Here is a 16,514-nt window from a genome sequence, read left to right as displayed (position 1 = left end):
GAACATTATGCAGGGGCCATGGAGGGTGCTGCTTACTGACTTATTTCTCATGGTTTGTTGAGCCTGCTTTCTTATAGGATCACCAAGCCTAGGGATGGATGAAACCACCACATTGGGCTGGACCCTCCTTGATCAATCACTAATTAAGAAAATGCCCTACAGCTGGATCTTATGGGGGAATTTTTTTTCAATTGAGGTTCCCTTCTTTCAGATGACTCTAGTTTATGTGTCAACATAACATAAGACAAGCCATAAGACAAGTAGTATAAGAAACATTACATTAGATTCAGTGTGGAGAAGGGGACCATATAACGTTGATAGGTTCTTATGTGACTGTTAACATAGTAAGAAAGTTTAGAGAAATATTCAACTCATCTAACAAAACACCAGTACTGATAGAGTAGAATATCTAAGACTGGGGTTGGGAGATCAGCTATTCATGAAACCCGTTATTCACAAAGAGGAGGGATTGCATTTTCTCTTTTAGTCAGTCTGTTTGAATGAATGTGCACTGGTGTGCATTTTCCATTAGGAATTCTCCTGCCTGGCCTGCCAGGAAGATCTCCTGACAGAGCAAAGAGGCCTGAGGTCTTGGGAGGTGCAGGATGCTTCAGCACACTGACGACATAGTTTTTAGAGCAGCTTAGAGTCTGTGTGGCAAGCTGTAAGTCACAATCTTATAAGATTTATTTTTTACTTTTAACTTATATATATGGGGGGGGGGGGTATGTGCCTATGAGTTCCAGTGCCCACAGAGGCTAGAGATGTGAGATAGCCCTGGAGCTATTTCTCCAGCTCCATGGTTTCAAAAGCTGCTTTCAAATCAAATCCTGCTCCCTACACACACCTACTTAGGGGTCCAAGTAGCAAAGCAGAGCCCATTTGGGGGAAGGACCCCTCAATGTCCACACAGTGTCTGTAATGCAGAGGCCCAATGGATAACACTACCCTGATCTTTGGCTAGATGGACTTAGAAAGCATTCCTCCAGGGTTACATGGTCCTGGGTGTGATGGCCTCTGTTGACATTGAGAGTCTTGAACTGGCCACCGGGACAAAAGACAAAGGGGGTCTGAGAAAGCAAAGGAAGACACTTACCTTTCATGGGAACCAAAACAGCTAACTGGTTCACAAGAGATACTTGGGAACTCAAAGAACAAGTGTTGGCAGATTGGAGAAGAGAGGAGAATGGAATTGTGGGTAGAGTGAGCATCTTTGTTTCATCTCATTCTTACTGAAATGACTTCATTGTACTCCCTACTGCAAGGACACTTTGGGTCACATGAGGTGTACAGGCTGTGACTAGGAAAGGAAGTGTCAAGAGGAAGGGAAAATTTGGGGGCAATTTCGAAAGCTGACCTTTCCTGCCAGCAGATACCATGCATTTGGGAGGATGCATGGCACCCCCATGGGGGAGGCACTGCTGTCCCTGTGCTAACTAGCTGCTCTAGCAACAAAAGCTTCGCATTTATTGCCTCACCTTAAACACGTGTTCTTGCGTGCGCCCGACTGGCCAGGAAGAACGACGCTGCAACAGGATCCTTCTGCACACGTTTATTGGGAGAGCTTGATTGTAGAGGCGAAGAGAGAGACCCCAAGCCCAGAACTGGTGCTGCTTATATAGGCCTAGGAGAGGCGTTCTCTCTCATCTGATTGGTTAACTTGTCTCTCATCTGATTGGTTAACTTGTCTCTCATCTGATTGGTTAACTTTGGTTAATTCTCAAAACCTCATCTTGGCAAAAGAACCTTTACTGCCTATGTATGTGTGGTGGCCAGCAGTAGCCAACTGCCACTCTGCAACTCCCACTCTGTAACTGCCACTCTGCAACTGCCACTCTGAAACTGCCACTCTGTAACTGCCACTCTGAAACAGCTTCCCACAACGTGTCAGGCTGCGCTTATGAAAATCTAGGCCAATTAGCCTAAAATGGAGCCCCGCAGTGTTCTTGGGCAACGTGTGTTTAAAAGGTTTTCTTTGGGTAAAGATAGACACGAAGGGAACCCCATTCTCAACATCATCTTTTTTCTTGCCAATGTTGTGTGGCAGTGACGGCACCTCACAGTTCTAGACTGTGGAAAGGAACCTACAATCATCGCAAAGCTTAGACAAAGAGGCAGAACAGCCTCCACAGACAACAAGATGCACAAATCTCATGAGGCTCGAGGGAAAGCTCAGTGAGAAACAACTAAACTGACATTCTTGTGCCAAACAGACTTGCGGGAACACTCGCTGATAGGCTCCAGTTCTGTAATAAGGATCGTTAAGCAACTAGAGAAGAAAACCACACAATCACCTACGGTGATTCAGATTTTGATTGTGAGCATGGGACTCTTGTTCGGATGGATCGTCTTCTCGTAGATATGTCAGTTTCCTTCACCACAGTCTGTCTCTACACTTCATTTTCCTTTCTGTGTTTTCCTGGTATCCATCTGAAGTTCTGGAGCTGTGGTCCTTTGTCCCCAAAGACAAACAGCTAGCTATAAGTACTGTCCATGCCAGGGCACAGGTTGGACCTTCCCTAGGTGGCTGCCTCAGCATGTCCTGTTCCTCAGAGACCTCTCTTTGCTATTTTGGTTTCTACACACTATCCCCCTCTCCTCCCCCTCCCCCTCCCCTCCCCCTCCCTCTCCCTCTCCCTCCCTCCCTTGTTCCCTCCTTCTTTTATTTATTTATTTTTCCTTCCAATACTGGATTCAGCCGACAGTAGTAACAGGGACTCTCCCGCTGCAGAACGGTATCTCCAGCCTCGCTCATTTTAATGCCCCTTTCCAAACAGCTACGTCTTCCCAGTTTGGTTGCAATAGGTTTCTCAGCAAAGCAAAGCAAAACAAAACAAAACCAAAAACCCTACCTCACCACCCACCCAGCGCCTTTGGTTTTGAAGTGGCTTATTTACAGTTACAACCTATATGGCAGGCAGTCCTTTTCTTGGTACTTATGTGTGGATGTTTATATATGACTGTCTCAAAAAAGGGATTAGCAAAAAAGCTAAGGTAGATTTGGGATCTAGCCTAATGCTAATGTGTCCATTCGTGCTTTTGAATACATGTGGCTCATCTTAGAAGTGATCCATTCTTCCCTGGCTCCCTATCCTTGCGGCTAAGAGGGAAGGACAGATAGCTTGGTTGACAATGCTGTCCCTGAGAATTCATTCCTAACAGGCGTTAGTTAGGCAAGCCAAGAGGATGGCATTGGAAAAGGTGCTGAATGAGTGAAATGCACCGTGGGGATGTTACCAGCAATGAGCATCAACCAGTCCGCTTGAGTGGACACTTAGCAGTTTCCTGAATTTTAATGGTCATTTGTAAAGACCACTTACAATGGAAGTTTAATTTTAATGATGACTCCAGTGTCTCAGCAGTAGGCAAGAAAAGCTCTTTATCCAAACCCTAAGGAGGTGGTATAGGCAATTGGGGAAACACAGGAGGTGGGTTTGTTAGGCTTGGCTCTGTGGTCAGGACTCTGGTTAGAGGCTTAGCTCCAGACCACACTGTTTCTGGGGATATGTGGAGCTTCTAACTCTTGTAAACTTCGTTTTCTTCCTATAAGAAGAGAACAAGTGTGCTACACACACTACACTATCTGAAAGGATTCGTGCAGAGGACTAAGCCCAGTGGAGGTCACTGTATAAAGGACGGAGTGGTACTTAGTACTTCTGGGGGGGTCACTGTATAAAGGATGGAATGGTACTTAGTACTTCTGTGGGGGGGGGAAGAGGCTTTAACTTCATTACTATCCTATGTTGGGGAAATTCTTTATGACATGACTTGTTTTTAATTTAATTTTATTTGTAATTCATTTTTTACACTCCCTATTCCATTCCCCACTCCTCCCCATCCACTCTCCGTCTACTCCACATCTCATACCTCCTCCCTATCCCACCCCATCTCCACGTGGGTACCCCCCACCCCCCCCCCACCCCACCTGACCTCTAAACTCCCTGGGGCCTCCAGTCTCTTGAAGGTTAGGTGCATCACCTCTGAACGAACACAGACCCGGCAATCCTCTACTGTATGTGTGTTGGGGGCCTCATATCAGCTGCTGTATGCTGCCTGTTTGGTGGTCCAGTGTTTGAGAGCTCTAGGGGGTCCAGATTAATTGAGACTGCTGGTCCTCCTATAGGGTTGCCCTCCTCCTCAGCTTCTTTCAGTCTTCCCTAATTCCACAAGAGGGGTCCATTGTTTGGGTGCAAATAACTCCATCTGACTCTTTCAGCTGCTTGTTGGGTTTTTCAGAGGGTAGTCATGATAGATCCCTTTTTGTGAGCATTCCATAGCCTCAGTAATAGTGTCAGGCCTTGGGACCTCCCCTTGAGCTGGATCCCACTTTGGGTTTGTTGCTGGACCTTCTTTTTCTCAGACTCCTCTCCATTTCCATCCCTGTAATTCTTTCAGACAGAAACAGTTATGAGTCAGAGGTGTGACTGTGGGATGGCAACCTCACTGATGTCCTGTCTTCCTGCTGAAGGTGGGCTCTATAAGTTCCCTCTCCCTACTGTCAGGTGTTTCATCAAAGGTCCCTCTCTATGAGTCCTAGCCACTGTGCTGTTACAGAACTGTCTAGACATTATTGGATGCTTCTTTTCTGACCTTCCTATGTGATTAGAATGATCATGTGGCTAAGGTTTAGCTGATCCAAGCCCAGACATAGGATTGGAGTCAGGAGTTACAGCAACAAAGGAGCTTGGATGAGCAATGCATCCCAGTGGTAACAGTAGCAGGGACAGCCAGTGTGTTCTGTGAGACAGGAATGCTTAGACAACGCTGTGGAGGCTTCCAGAGTTGTCTCTGGCAGGATCACAGCAAGCTGTGGTGAGCAGGGAACAGTGTGAACAGCAGGTCAGCCCTGGGCAGGATTTATAGCAGAGCATGCTGTTGCTGCCTCCTGCCTCCCTTCACTTGCTCCTGTCTGTTCCAAAAGTTGGGGTCCCCATCCTTCCCAGTGATTCTGTGTGCTAACCAGTGTCAACTAATTCATTCTATTGTAAGTCAGGAAGAATAGGTTTCTATTACATAGCTTTCAGACCCCTGAGTTGTGAAATCAATTTTTAAGCTATGTACTTCTAGTGAGTACATCTAGAAAAAGGTCTCTGGGCAGACTGTTCTTAAATGTGAGTTCACAAACATCATGACGAATTCAAGCATGCTGGCCACGCTCACTCTGGATTCTCAGTGCCTAGAAAAAATATCTGGGTATTGTTAGGAGAAGGTACATTTTGAGTACAGACCTAGGAATGACATATGCTCTCCTCTACAAGCGTTATAAAGAACACTACGATCAATCAGAAGCTGCAGAAGACACACAAGGGACATACCTGCTGATAACTTATTATCCACAAGGGATGACGACTGCATGGGATGGGAATTTGGCACTTATTAATATCAGCAGTGTAAAATTAGGAAAATGAAGATGGTGTTCTCTTATTTTTTTTCATTCTTTTTTTTTATTTTTAATATTTTTATTACATATTTTCCTCAATTACATTTCCAATGCTAACCCAAAAGGCCCCCATAGCACCCCCCACTTCCCTACCCACCCCATCCCATTCTTTTGGCCCTGGCATTCCCCTATATTGGGGCATATAAAGGTTGCAAGTCCAATGGGCCTCTCTTTCCACTGATGGCCGACTAGGTCATCTTTCGATACATATGCAGCTAGAGACAAGAGCTCCGGGGTTCTGGTTAGTACATCATGTTGTTCCAACAATAGGGTTGCAGATCCCTTTAGCTCCTTGGGTACTTTCTCTAGCTTCTCCATTGGGAGCCCTGTGATACATCCAATAGCTGACTGTGAACATCCACTCCTGTGTTTGCTAGGCCCAGGCATCATCTCACAAGAGACAGCTATATTTGGGTCCTTTCAGCAAAATCTTGCTAGTGTATGCAATGGTGTCAGCGTTTAGAAGCTGATTATGGGATGGATCCCTGGATACAGCAGTCTCTAAATGGTCCATCCTTTCATCACAGCTACGAACTTTGTCTCTGTAACTCCTTCCCTGGGTGTTTTGTTCCCAATTCTAAGAAGGTGCACAGTGTCCACACTTTGGTCTTCATTCTTCTTGAGTTTCATGCGTTTAGCAAATTGTATCTTATATCTTGGGTATCCTAAGTTTTGGGCTAATATCCACTTATCAGTGAATACATATTGTGTGAGTTCTTTTGTGATTGTGTTACTTCACTCAAGATGATGCCCTCCAGGTCCATCCATTTGGCTAGGAATTTCATAAATTCATTCTTTTTAATAGCTGAGTAGTACTCCATTGTGTAAATGTACCATAATTTCTGTATCCATTCCTCTGTTGAGGGACATCTGGGTTCTTTCCAGCTTCTGGCTATTATAAATAGGGCTGCTATGAACATAGTGGAGCATGTGTCCTTTTTACCGGTTGGGACATCTTCTGGATATATGCCCAGGAGAGGTATTGCTGGATCCTCCGGTAGTACTATGTCCAATTTTCTGAGGAACCGCCAGACTGATTTCCAGAGTGGTTGTACAAGCTTGCAATCCCACCAACAATGGAGGAGTGTTCCTCTTTCTCCACATCCTCACCAGCATCTGCTGTCACCTGAATTTTTGATCTTAGCCATTCTGACTGGTGTGAGGTGGAATCTCAGGGTTGTTTTGATTTGCATTTCCCTGATGATTAAGGATGTTGAACATTTTTTCAGGTGCTTCTCTGCCATTCGGTATTCCTCAGGTGAGAATTCTTTGTTCAGTTCTGAGCCCCATTTTTAATGGGGTTATTTGACTTTCTGGAGTCCACCTTCTTGAGTTCTTTATATATATTGGATATTAGTCCCTTATCTGATTTAGGATAGGTGAAGATCCTTTCCCAATCTGTTGGTGGTTTTTTTGTCTTATTGATGGTGTCTTTAGCCTTGCAGAAGCTTTGTAGTTTCATGAGGTCCCACTTGTCAATTCTCGATCTTACAGCACAAGCCATTACTGTTCTATTCAGGAATTTTTCCCCTGTGCCCATATCTTCAAGGCTTTTCCCCACTTTCTCCTCTATAAGTTTCAGTGTCTCTGGTTTTAGGTGAAGTTCCTTGATCCACTTAGACTTGACCTTAGTACAAGGAGATAGGAATGGATCGATTCGCATTCTTCTACATGTTAACAACCAGTTGTGCCAGCACCATTTGTTGAAAATGCTGTCTTTCTTCCACTGGATGTTTTTAGCTCCCTTGTCGAAGATCAAGTGGCCGTAGGTGTGTGGGTTCATTTCTGGGTCTTCAATTCTATTCCATTGGTCTATTTGTCTGTCACTATACCAGTACCATGCAGTTTTTATCACAATTGCTCTGTAGTAGAGCTTTAGGTCCGGCATGGTGATTCCACCAGAGGTTCTTTTATCCTTGAGAAGAGTTTTTGCTATCCTAGGTTTTTTGTTATTCCAGATGAATTTGCAGATTGCGCTTTCTAATTCCTTGAAGAATTGATTTGGAATTTTGATGGGGATTGCATTGAATCTGTAGATTGCTTTTGGCAAGATAGCCATTTTTACAATGTTGATCCTGCCAATCCATGAGCATGGGAGATCTTTCCATCTTCTGAGATCTTCTAGAATTTCTTTCTTCAGAGACTCGAAGTTTTTAATTATACAGATCTTTCACTTCCTTAGTTAGAGTCACGCCAAGATATTTTATATTATTTGTGACTATTGAGAAGGGTGTTGTTTCCCTAATTTCTTTCTCAGCCTGTTTATTCTTTGTGTAGAGAAAGGCCATTGATTTGTTTGAGTTAATTTTATATCCAGCTACTTCACCGAAGCTGTTTATCAGGCTTAGGAGTTCTCTGGTGGAATTTTTAGGGTCACTTATATATACTATCATATCATCTGCAAAGAGTGATATTTTGACTTCATCTTTTCCAATTTGTATCCCTTTGATCTCCTTTTGTTGTCGAATTGCTCTGGCTAGGACTTCAAGTACAATGTTGAATATGTATGGAGAAAGTGGACAGCCTTGTCTAGTCCCTGATTTTAGAGGGATTGCTTCAAGCTTCTCACCATTTACTTTGATGTTGGCTACTGGTTTGCTGTAGATTGCTTTTATCATGTTTAGGTATGGGCCTTGAATTCCTGATCTTTCCAAGACTTTTATCATGAATGGGTGTTGGATCTTGTCAAATGCTTTTTCCGCATCTAACGAGATGACCATGTGGTTTTTGTCTTTGAGTTTGTTTATATACTGGATTACGTTGATGGATTTCCGTATATTGAACCATCCCTGCATCCCTAGGATGAAACCTACTTGGTCAGGATGGATGATTGTTTTGATGTGTTCTTGGATTCGGTTAGCAAGAACTTTATTGAGGATTTTTGCATCAATATTCATAAGGGATATTGGTCTGAAGTTTTCTATCTTTGTTGGGTCTTTTTGTGGTTTAGGTATCAGAGTAATTGTGGCTTCATAGAATGAGTTGGGTAGAGTACCTTCTGTTTCTATTTTGTGGAATAGTTTGTGAAGAACTGGGATTAGATCTTCTTTGAAGGTCTGATAGAACTCTGCACTAAACCCATCTGGTCCTGGGTTTTTTTTAGTTGGGAGACTATTAATGACTGCTTCTATTTCTTTGGGGGATATAGGGCTGTTTAGATCATTAACCTGATCTTGATTCAACTTTGGTACCTGGTATCTGTCTAGGAACTTATCCATTTCATCCAGGTTCTCCAGTTTTGTTGAGTATAGCCTTTGGTAGAAGGATCTGATGGTGTTTTGGATGTCTTCAGGATCTGTTGTTATGTCTCCTTTTTCATTTCTGATTTTGTTAATTAGGATGCTTTCCCTGTGCCCTGCCCTCTAGTGAGTCTGGCTAAGGGTTTATCTATCTTGTTGATTTTCTCAAAGAACCAGCTCCTTGATTGGTTGATTCTTTGAATAGTTTTTCTTGTTTCCACTTGGTTGATTTCGCCCCTGAGTTTGATTATTTCCTGCCGTCTACTCCTCTTGGGTGAATTTGCTTCCTTTTGTTCTAGTGCTTTTAGGTATGTTGTCAAGCTGCTAATGTGTGCTCTCTCTAGTTTCCTTTTGGAGGCACTCAGAGCTATGAGTTTTCCTCTTAGAAATGCTTTCATTGCGTCCCATAAGTTTGGGTATGTTGTGGCTTCATTTTCATTGAACTCTAAAAAGTCCTTAATTTCTTTCTTTATTCCTTCCTTGACCAAGGTATCATTGAGAAGAGTGTTGTTCAGTTTCCACGTGAAGGTTGGCTTTCTATTATTTATTTTGTTATTGAAGATCAGCCTTAGTCCATGGTGATCTGATAGGATGCATGGGACAATTTCAATATTTTTGTATCTGTTGAGGCCTGTTTTGTGACCAATTATGTGGTCAATTTTGGAGAAGGTACCATGAGGTGCTGAGAAGAAGGTATATCCTTTTGTTTTAGGATAGAATGTTCTGTAGATATCTGCCAGATCCATTTGATTCATAATTTCTCTTAGTTTCTCTGTGTCCCTGTTTAGTTTCTGTTTCCATGATCTGTCCATTGGTGAAAGTGGTGTGTTGAAGTCTCCCACTATTATTGTATGAGGTGCAATGTGTGCTTTGAGATTTACTAAAGTTTCTTTAATGAATGTGGCTGCCTTTGTATTTGGAGCATAGATATTCAGGATTGATAGTTCCTCTTGGAGGATTTTACCTTTGATGAGTATGAAGTGTCCCTCCCTGTCTTTTTTAATGACTTTGGGTTGGAAGTCAATCTTATCAGATATTAGAATGGCTACTCCAGCTTGTTTCTTCATACCATTTGCTTGGAAAATTGTTTTCCAGCCTTTCATTCTGAGGTAGTGTCTATCTTTTTCTCTGAGATGAGTTTCCTGTAAGCAGCAAAATGTTGGGTCTTGTTTGTGTAGCCAGTTTGTTAGTCTATGTCTTTTTATCGGGGAGTTGAGTCCATTGATATTAAGAGTTATTAAGGAAAAGTAATTGTTGCTTCCTGTTATTTTTGTTGTTAAAGTTGGCATTCTGTTCTTGTGGCTGTCTTCTTTTAGGTTTGTTGAGGGATTACCTTCTTGTAGTTTCTAGGGCGTGGTTCCTGTCCTTGTATTGGTTTTTTTCTGTTATTATCCTTTGAAGGGCTGGATTCGTGGAGAGATAATGTGTGAATTTGGTTTTGTCGTGGAATACTTTGGTTTCTCCATCTATGTTAATTGAGAGTTTGGCTGGGTATAGTAGCCTGGGCTGGAATTTGTGTTCTCTTAGTTTCTGTATAACATCCGTCCAGGATCTTCTGGCTTTCATAGTCTCTGGTGAAAAATCTGGTGTAATTCTGATAGGCTTGCCTTTATATGTTACTTGGCCTTTTTCTCTTACTGCTTTTAGTATTCTATCTTTATTTAGAGCATTTGTTGTTCTGATTATTATGTGTCGGGAGGTATTTCTTTTCTGGTCCAGTCTATTTGGAGTTCTGTAGGCTTCTTGTATGTTCATGGGCATCTCTTTCTTTAGATTTGGGAAGTTTTCTTCTATAATTTTGTTGAAGATGTTTGCTGGTCCTTTGAGTTGAAAGTCTTCATTCTCATCCACTCCTATTATCCGTAGGTTTGGTCTTCTCATTGTGTCCTGTAATTCTTGGATGTTTTGAGTTAGGATCTTTTTGCATTTTACATTTTCCTTGATTGTTGTGCCGATGTTCTCTATGGAATCTTCTGCACCTGAGATTCTCTCTTCCATCTCTTGTATTCTGTTGCTGATGCTGGTATCTATGGTTCCAGATTTCTTTCCTAGGGTTTCTATCTCCAGTGTTGCCTCATTTTGGGTTTTCTTTATTGTGTCTACTTCCCTTTTTAGGTCTAGTATGGTTTTGTTCATTTCCATCATCTGTTTGGATGTGTTTTCCTGTTTTTCATTAAGGACTTCTACCTGTTTGATTAGGTTATCCTGTTTTTCTTTAAGGATTTGTAACTCTTTAGCAGTGTTCTCCTGCAATTCTTTAAGGGATTTTTGTGCTTCCTCTTTATTGTCTTCTACCTGTTTACCAGTGTTCCTTTGTATTTCTTTAAGTGTGTTATTAAAGTCCTTCTTGAAGTCCTCTACCATCATCAGGAGATATGCTTTTAGATCCGTGTCTAGCTTTTCCGGTGTGTTGGGGTGCCCTGGACTGGGCGAAGTGGGAGTGCTGGGTTCTGATGATGGTGAGTGGTCTTGGTTTCTGTTAGTAAGATTATTATGTTTACCTTTCGCCATCTGGTAATCTCTGGGGTTAGTTGTTGTTGTTGTCACTGTTTAAAGATTGGAGCAGAGGCTGTGTTCCACTCACCAGCAGTCTCAAAATCCTGTGGCGGGGGTCGTGGGTAGCTGGCAGTACCCCGGTGCTGGTCCAGCCAGAAGAGGCCTGTGGTCCTACTCAGGCCGGTTTTCTGCTTCCCTAACTAATGTAGTCTCAGGTCCCGCGTGCAATTGGATTGGAGCAGAAGCTGTGTTCCACTCTCCAGAAGTCTTAAGATCTTGTGGCGGGTGTTGTGGGTAGCTGGCAAGTGTCAGCCGACCCTGCGCCCTCGCTACCCCGGTGCTTTTCTGACCGGAAGAGGCTTGTGGCCCTATGTAGGCCGAATTTATCTCTCCCCAACCAAAGCAGACTCAGGTCCCGCGTGATTGGACTGGAGCAGAAGCTGTGTTCCACTCACCAGCAGTCTCAAAATCCTGTGGCGGTGGTCGTGGGTAGCTGGCGGGTGTCAGCCGACCCTGCGCTCTAGCTACCAAGGTGCTGATCCAGCCGGATGAGGCCTGTGGCCCTACTCAGGCCGGTTTCTGCTTCCCTAACTAATGCAGTCTCAGGTCCCGCGCGATTGGATTGGAGCAGAAGCTGTGTTCCACTCACCAGAAGTCTTAAGATCCTGTGGCGGGTGTTGTGGGTAGCTGGCGAGTGTCAGCCGACCCTGAGCCCTAGCTACCCAGGTGCTTTTCTCGATGGTGTTCTCTTATGACAACTGGCCAAGGCAGGATGGAACATTTGTAAAAATCTTGGCACTGTGGGTGCCTCAACTGTTCATGAAACAAAATTCCTAGAGGTAAAGATCACAGTAATAAGTTTTAAAACCTGGTGGAGGACAGGTTTAGAAGAAAATTAAACACAGCCGAGCAGAAGCTGGATCAGCAAAATGTGTGGACTAAAGAGAGAAGGTCTAGGATATTGGGGGGGGGGATTGACCATTGTAAACTGAAAGAGAGAAGGTAGAAATGTGGTAAAGGAAATGGCCCTGGACTGCCCAGCATGCACGCAAAATATCAAGACATTTAAAGATTTTTTTTTTTTAATTTAAGTGTGTGTGAGCTCATGGCACATGTATGTGCATCTCTGTGAAGGGCAGAAGAAGGTGTTGAATGCCCCAGAGCTGACATTACAGGTGGTTGTAAGCTGCCCAAGATGGATGCTAAGACCTGGACCTTGGTCTTCTGCAGGAATAGGAAGAGTGATTAACCTGAGTTGCCTGATCAGACCTCGCATGAAACTATTTAAAAAAAAAGAAGCAAATGCAAATCTACACAGCAAGTGAGATAGATGGTAGATAGATAGATAGATAGATAGATGAAGGAGGAAGAAATGGGGATATGGAGAGGATGAGGAAAAAGAGAGAGAGGAAGGCAGGGATGGAGGGAGAGAGGGAGAGAGAGAGAGGGAGGGAGAGAGAGAGAGAGAGAGAGAGAGAGAGAGAGAGCAAGAGCTTGAGCTTCAGAAGGAACAATAGTTAAACCAATAGTTGCTTCTCCATAAGCACAGTGGAGACTTGAAGGTTAAGTGGCCTCACTGTCAGGAAGATAACATAGATAACACATCTAGATCAGCATCCTTGACAGTGATCCCTTGGGATTGCACTGTCCAATGAAGCCTTAGCCTCCTTAATCTGTTTGAGTGTATTTTTGCATAATGACAAAATTAGAGAACCGGGCCATTCTCAAAATGCATTCTGGTTGTTTAGCACATGTTACTATAAATGCCAACTTAGAAGTTTTTAAACCATTTCCCCAGTTGTTTGAGAGTTTCATACATGGCTACAATATGGCTTTGATCAAATCTGTTGCTCATTTCCTTTCCATGTAGCTCTTCCCCAATCCTCCTCACCATTTCCCTCCCAATGTCATGTTTTACTGAACCCACTCTGTGCCGCCAGTTCTCATGGGTGTAGAACAACCTGAACATGGATGGCCTCTCAGAGGTGGCACCCTAGAAGAAAATTTGCTCTCCGTCAAGAAATCATTGATTGCCACTGGCTCTTCAGTTGGGGGTAGAAACGTGTGAGCTTCTCTTTGAGGCATGCTTGGATTTTGACTGCTTGGACTAAGTCTTTTGTGTGTGGTCACAGCTGCTATGAGTTCATCTGTTAAATGGCCCAGAAAATACCGAATTGGTGCAGGTGTCTACTACCTCTGGTTCTTCCAATCTCTCTGCACCTTTTTATTCATGATGACCTGCTTGTCTTGGAGGGAAGGTACAGGTGTCCTGTGTAGCACTGAGGACCTCATTGTCTCTTATTCTTTGTACAATTGACCAGTTGTGAGGCTTTGTGTAAGTTTCCACCTACTGAAAAAGTTTCTCTGATGATAGTTAGGAGATGATGTGTGTCTCTTCATAGAGAGATAAGAACTAAGGAGGGAGCTGGGTACTGTAACCATCTAGCAGAGTCATCTAGTGGGTTCTCCTCTGGAGACTAGGATCTAACCAGTCATGGTGTTTGGGCTAGATGATGATATTAGAAATAAAGTCCCTCTTATAGAGCTGAAAGGAGTTGGTTACTCTCCAAATGCTCACGCCATTAGAACACCAGTAAGCATTTCTCTCCAGGCCACACATTGTTCTAGATCACAGGGTTAACAGTTGGGTAAAACCTGATTTCTTCCATGGTAACATACAAAGATACATCCTACCATATGAAAGTTAGCCAGCATGAATAAACCTTCCAGGTCAGTACTGACTGATATGATTTCTCTGTGTCTTAAGACTCAAGTATGTGGTATCTTCTGCTGTAGGTTCTTATCATCAAGTTCAGAAGGGTAACCAAGAGCAGTGATGACATTTTGTACTGTTTAGAGGGTCTCTGTGGTCTCCACTGGAGAATAACTTAAAAAGAGGTAACTCATACCTGGCAATGGGCTTTTGATTGTATAGCCCATGTTGCCTGGAAGAGATTGTCATGCCATTATAGGACCATTTAAACTAAATATATATGCATATTATATATAATATGCATATATATTTTAAATATGTATCCTCAGTATCCCTCTATATTCTCCTTCCTTTACCCAGCATTTCCATCCTTAATCCCACTTATCCCTTCCTGTTCTGTTGTTTAAAATATTCTACAGAAAAGAAGTTAAAATAGAACAAGAAGTTCTGATTAGTTTTTGCAGCTCAGTACAAACTCAGACATATAAAGTCTTGCTACCATCAGACGGGTCTGTGGGCATGTTTTGATTGCTGATTGATGTCGTAGGGCCTAGCCCACTGTGGGTCATCCCATCCCCATGCAGATTTTCCTGAGCTGTTTAAGAAAGTAAGCTGAACAAGTCAGTGAATAGCTTTGCTTCCTCTATGATAAACTATTTCCTGGAAATATAAGATGAGTTAAACTCATTTATCTCCAAGTCATTTTTGGTCAATGTTTTACCACAGCAAGAGGAACCAAAGTAGAGAATAAATTGTTTCCAGAGAATGAGCTGTTGCCACGATGGATCCAACCCTATTTTCTGGTTTTATTTGATTGTTGTTATTATTGTGTTTTTTAGAGGATGGTGGACAATGAAGAGTTTGAGATGGAAAAGTTTCTGAGAATATGTAGGAAACAAAAAAGAGGGGACAAGGAGAGACCCTTTGTGTGTGTGTGTCTATATGTGTACCACATACATGCAGTGCCCATGCAGGTCAGAACAAGGTATGGAATCCCCTGAAACTATGATTACAGGAATTTATGGGTTATCCTATGGATGCTGGGAACTGAACCCAAACCTTCTGCAAGAATAGCTAGTGCTCTTGATGAAGATGGAAAAGATGGAACCCTGGACCTTAAGAGGAGAATGAGTCAGGAGGCAGAGAGATCAGGAAGCCTGGTCCTCCATCTCCTGGGCTGACCCTCCCCACACCTCCATCTCCCACTCAGACCTCCATCTCTTTGGCTGACCCACCCACACCTCCATCTCCCACTCAGACATCCATCTCTTTGGCTGACCTACCCACACCTCTATCTCTTTGGCTGACCCACCCACACCTCCATCTCCCACTCAGACCTCCATCTCTTTGCCTGACCCACCCACACCTCCATCTCCCACTCAGACCTCCATCTCCTGGGCTGACCCACCCACACCTCCATCTCCCACTCAGACCTCCATCTCTTTGCCTGACCCACCCACACCTCCATCTCCCACTCAGACCTCCATCTCCTGGGCTGACCCACCCACACCTCCATCTCCCACTCAGACCTCCATCTCTTTGGCTGACCCACCCACACCTCCATCTCCCACTCAGACATCCATCTCTTTGGCTGACCTACCCACACCTCTATCTCTTTGGCTGACCCACCCACACCTCCATCTCCCACTCAGACCTCCATCTCTTTGGCTGACCCACCCACACCTCCATCTCCCACTCAGACCTCCATCTCCTGGGCTGACCCACCCACACCTCCATCTCTTAAGCAGGCTCGCTCTACCTCACTCAATATCTAGTCTTACTCAGCAAAGTCCCCCTCTTGTTCTAGAAGGCATCAGATGCACCTTGTCACAACATTCCCTGGGAAAATGAAATAAACGTTTGCTTCCTGAAAAAGTCAGAAAGCCTTAAATAACGCTGGCTGCCATTACTGAAAAGAACCAGAGCGATTTAAAGAGACTAATTAATGCTGAGGCTTAATGATGTTTTAATTTTCAGATTTTACATAACTTGTGTTATTGCATCTATTTTCCTTTCAATTTAAAAAAAATCATAAACAGGTTTTTTGGCATACTCTACTTTCTCTAATTGATTTATATATAGTTCCGTATAGAGTAAGCCCATTAAGAAATCATCGACGTATAGGTTGTAATTACCATTTCTTAGTCTAGCACACTACTTTGCTCCATATACATGTTGATATCTTGTCCATCTATTTCTTTATTATCTTTCACTGTTAGTGTCCATGTTACTAAAAATAGAGATTTACCTTTAAAAATCAATTTATGTTTCTGTTTGTATGACTGTTACATGAATGTTGGTGTCCACAAGAACAGAAGAGAGAGTCCGAGTCTCCAAATCTGAAATTTTGAGTAGTTGTAAACTGCCTAACATGGGTGCTGGGAACCAAGCTCCCATCCTCTAGAGGAGCAGGCCCCTTCTACAAAGGCATTGGGTAGAGAAAAATCTCTCTGGAACAGACCTTTAAGATCCAAGCCTCCTGGGATTCATGCTCATAAGGAATTCCCTCATCCTAAGTGTAAGGGGAAAGGGAATTAGAGATAGACGGTAACAGAACACACCATTTCCAAGTTGGGTTGATAGACTGTGCTTTGCCTTATTCACCCTTGCTCTGTCTCTCAGAGCC

The sequence above is a fragment of the Mus caroli genome, unplaced genomic scaffold (assembly GCF_978045245.1).
Source record: "Mus caroli unplaced genomic scaffold, Mus_caroli_1 scaffold_9, whole genome shotgun sequence".
Classification (NCBI taxonomy): Eukaryota; Metazoa; Chordata; class Mammalia; order Rodentia; family Muridae; genus Mus; species Mus caroli.
This window is presented reverse-complemented; position numbering follows the sequence as displayed.